This window comes from Triticum aestivum, chromosome 4D, assembly GCF_018294505.1.
Source record: "Triticum aestivum cultivar Chinese Spring chromosome 4D, IWGSC CS RefSeq v2.1, whole genome shotgun sequence".
In the NCBI taxonomy this organism is placed as follows: Eukaryota; Viridiplantae; Streptophyta; class Magnoliopsida; order Poales; family Poaceae; genus Triticum; species Triticum aestivum.
In genome coordinates this window covers 488041790-488046680 of record NC_057805.1, presented here as the reverse complement: position 1 = coordinate 488046680, position 4891 = coordinate 488041790, and positions in this window count along the sequence as shown.

The following is a 4891-nucleotide window of genomic DNA, read 5'->3' as shown; positions in this document are numbered from 1 at the left end:
CCGGAGGTGATGTCTTGTCGTATATCAACGACACCGATGGTCTGGAAGGAGAGGGTGAAGCAGGCTACAGTGATCGAACAATGGAGGAGGAAGGACATGATTATGATGGCTCCGGTGACCGAATGCCGGTGGAAGAAGGAGACTGTCATGACGGCTTCGGTGACCGAACGGAGTCCGGCCAGGTATATATATTAATTAAGCCTGTGCTGACTAGCTAATTGATGCATTAATTGTTTTGGTATGTACACATATTAACTCTCTTCTTTCTTCTTTTCTAGCCCTCCGGACCGAGCAAATCTTCGGTAACGAGACAAGGCCCGAAGAAAAAGTTGCGCCAGGATGAAAGGTTCACGATCACAGCAATCGCGCGCGATGGCCAACCGATTGAACCCATCCTAACCAAGGAAGCATTTTCTGCTCAGTGCGGCGTTCTTGTTAGGGACATGATCCCGATCAGCATCCACCAATGGTATAAGCCTAAGAACGAAGACCCTTAGGTGTCTTATGTCAACGATAGGCAGAAAGATAATCTTTGGATGACGCTGAAGGCAAATTTCACCCTACAGCCAGAGGAGGATCCGGAGAAGCCAGCTATAGAGCCATTGGTCAAGGCTCATGCTCTTAAGAAGATGGCAGATCTATTCAGGAGGTGGAAGAATGAGTTGAAAACAATGTTTGTTGACAAAGACAAGACTCCAGAATTCACCGGTCAATTTGAGAAGATAAGAGATCACTGGGATGCATTTGTGGCCCACAAGACATCGGAGAAGAGTAAGAAGATGTCAGCGACAAACAAGAAAAATGCTGCAAAGAAGGAGCTTCACCATCGCACGGGGTCAGGTGGCTACCTCAAAGCCCGGCCGTTGTGGGACAAGGCTGAGAATGACCTGCTTGATAAAGGGGTCGAACCAGAGAAGTGCGTTTGGACGAACCAGCAACTGGAAATACCCGTCACGAAGCTTCAGGAGTATATCGCCGTAGCGCAGCAAGGGACGTTCGTTCCCGACAGAGAGAACGACGAGCTCACACAGGCCCTCGGGAATCCTGAGCACCCTGGACGGACACGAGGCATGCCAGGCTCCGTTTCGTGGAAGGCTGGGTTTCCCGACGCAGGCGGTTACAGAACCCGGGAGAGGAGGAGGAAAGTGGAGCAGACCCAACTGCAGAAGCTGCACGCAAGGGTACAAGCGCTAGAGGAGTTCACAACAAGCGACCTGTCGAAGCTACCCCGCCATCTCAGTGGAGAAGCAGCGTGGCTTCCACCGAGCTGCTTCAGGAGCCTGTCTTCACGGCTCCTGCTAGCTACCCCGTGGATGCTATCATGGAGGCTCAAGATTGCCACCTTATGACGCAATGGCAGAACTTCAAATTCAAGGCGGCTGTCGGCTTTGTTCCACCTCCTAAACCCGAAGCAACTTTTCACTGCCGTCCGATTCCAGAAGGATATGCTGTTGTGATGGTGGATGAAATAACAGAGGGATTTGAGGAGATCGAGCTTGACCACCCTACCGGTGAAGGGGAGACTCGGCTGGGTCTTGCTCTGAAGACTCCATGTCTATGGCGGAAGGAGCTCATCAACCTTCCGAACTGGACGCCTCCGCCTCCTCCTCCTCCGGCGAGTCAGGGCACTCCGCCTCCTCCTCTGGCGAGTGATCAGGGCACTCCGCCTCCTTCTCCGCCTGCGCCGGCGCATCCGAGCAGCCTGCTTCCTCCTTCGCCTTGTCAGCAAGGGCGGAAGAGATTCGCCGCCACTCCGGCTGCTCCAGCGCGTCGTAGCACTCCGCCTCCTTCTCCGCCTCGTAAGCAACAAAGGAAGACAGCCGCCGCCACTCCAGCCGCTCCGGCGTCTAGCAGTACAGCTAGAGGCGGGAGGCAATACAGATTCGGTCCATCTCTCAAGCCTCTAGAGAAGTTACCATACAAGAGGACTGTGGAGGAAAATGCGGAGATCGTTAAAGCCGAAGTGAAGGACTTCTTTGAAACACAAAGAGCTAAGAAACATCCACCTTCGGAGGAGAAGATAGATAAGGTGAAATTGAAGTGCACTTTGGATGCCCTGAAGCGACCAGCACCGCCTCCGCCGGATGACAACCATGTCCGGGCTCTTAAAAAGGCAGTGCAAGAAGCGCGCCGGTCGGGAACTACTTGAACCGACAAAAGTTTACAAGAACGAAGAAGTGGGAAAAATTCCCCAGTTCGGCGAACAGGCGAACCAATCGTGCCCCCCACTGAAGGTGTCTAGCGATATCGTCGCAAATCTGCCGAGCATGCTGCCCGGTACCAATCCTGGTGATTACCTACCCGACTCTACACATTTTGATACAATGGAGGTGGACGAACACAAATACCGGTATGGGCAGCCTCTCGTCAAACCTGGTCATCCTCCTCTAACAACGATGATGCGAAGATTCTATAAGTGGTACATGGACACCTACAAGTCTGGGAAGGATATTTTGACGCTGAGAGTTAAAGATGAGCATGACCTCGTTGGAATTGATCTATTGTCTGTTCCATTTGAGGAGTTCTTCCAGTTTTTCAATCAAAAGGCCCTCGATAAAATAATCATCACTTGCTACTGTCTGTAAGTACTACTTCTGTAATTAAGTCTCTATATAGTGCTCAGCTCTTTCATTGCATGTATATATAATTATCCTCACTATATTATGCAGATTGAAGATCGTCGAATGCAAGAAAAGACAAATCTATGATATTGGGTTCATTAACACAAATCTCATAGATGAATGGACGGTTAAACATGATGCCAAAGGAGCCGAGGCCAACTTGCAAAAATCGTTGCTTCAAAATCAAAACAAAGATAAAATACTCTTTCCTTACAACTTCAAGTGAGTGTTACTGTCTTGTGCATATTCGGTTTCCCTTATTACTCGAGGTTATAGTAATCTAATTGATGAGTTATGCAAGCATGCGCAGCTTCCACTTTATTCTCCTAGAGATTAAGCTTGAGCAGGGACTAGTAACCGTCTTAGACTCAAGATGAAAAGATCCCAAGGAGTAATTGATGAGTTATGCATGCGTGCGCGGCCATGACTGAAATGCTCGAGAAGTAAGTTCAATCAATCATTATCGCACCATATCGGCAACTTTGTTCATTTCCTGATATCAAGTAATAATTATTTTCTTTGTCTCACAGGGATTGGAAAGTGTTCACCACAGAAGTTCCGGGACTGCCGGGGAAGCTGCGATTTACACACCCGAAAGTAAGTACTACTAGCTAGTTCCCCGCATCTCACATTGATTCTAGCTAGTTTCATCAATACCATTTATAATGCTTGATTATTAGTTTGATTGGCCTCTATTTCTCGTAAAGTGGTTGTGGCAGGAAGGCGGGAATAATTTTTGTGGATACTACGTTTGCGAGTACATCTATAACGCGGCGACCTCTAAGCGGGGCTACTCTGAAGAAGATTATGAAGTGCGTAATCAATAATATTCACAATTTTATTTTATTACCATCATTTGTGTTGAGTTTCATTCATATATATGTATTGACCCACTTCTTCAAATTAGCTTTGGCACCTGCGTGATGAACTCCTTCCACAAGATCGCATAAAAGCAATTCAAGAGGAATTGGCGGGATTCTTTCTTGACCACGTCATAAATAAAGACGGAGAATACCATGTGGAACTTGACATCAGATGGTAGGGATTGTAAGAGATCTTATATTTCATATATGTAGCTAGTAGCGTCGGATAGATGTAGGAAAACTTGTTGTTCGACCAATCTCTCGGAGAAAGAGAGGTCGATCACTTCTCTTTGTATATGTTCATCTTGTGTACTTAATGGTTTCCTTCATTTGCTTACTAGCTAGTCCTTTCTATACGTATACTACGTAGCGTCGACCAAGCACGGAGATAAGAGAGGACACTTCTATCTATTAGCTAGCTAACACAATATATGAAACCCCTAAATTAACCCTACAAAACCCCCAAAACCCCAACCCCCCCCTTTCAAAAAAAAACTCCAGCCCCTGAACTGCTGACGCGTGGATGCCTTTTGGTCCCGGTTGGTGCTACCAACCGGGACCAAAGGCCCCCCTGCATGGGCAAGCCAAAGCGGACACGTGGAGCCCCATCTATCCCGGTTCGTATAAGAACTGGGACTAAAGGTACTGGGCTTTAGTACCGACCCTTTAGTCCTGGTTCAGGAACCGGGACAAATGAGCCTTATGAACCGGGACAAATGGGCCTTATGAACCGGGACAAATGGGCCTTTTTCTACTGGTGACACTCTGTTTTGTCTATGTATCCACACATGTATCAAGTTTCCGGTTAATACAATTCTAGCATGAATAATAAACATTTATCATGATATAAGGAAATATAAAATAACAACTTTATTATTGCCTCTAGGGCATATTTCCTTCAGTCTCCCACTTGCACTAGAGTCAATAATCTAGTTCACATCGTCATGTGATTTAACACCAATAGTTCACATCTTTATGTGATTCGTTCACATCGCCATGTGACTAATACCCAAAGTGTTTACTAGAGTCAATAATCTAGTTCACATTGATATGTGATTAACACCCAAAGAGTACCAAGGTGTGATCATGTTTTGTTTGTGAGAGAAGTTTAGTCAACGGGTCTGCCACATTCAAAGCCATATGTATTTTGCAAATTTTCTATGTCTACAATGCTCTGCATGGAGCTACTCTAGCTAATTGCTCCCACTTTCAATATGTGTCCAGATCGATACTCAAAGTCATCCGGATCGGTGTCAAAGCTTGCGTCGACGTAACTCTTTACGACGAGCTCTTTTATCACCTCCATAACCGAGAAATATTTCCTTAGTCCTCTAAGGATAATTTTGACTGCTGCCCAGTGATCTACTCCTAGATCACTATTGTACTCCCTTGCCAAACTCATGCTAA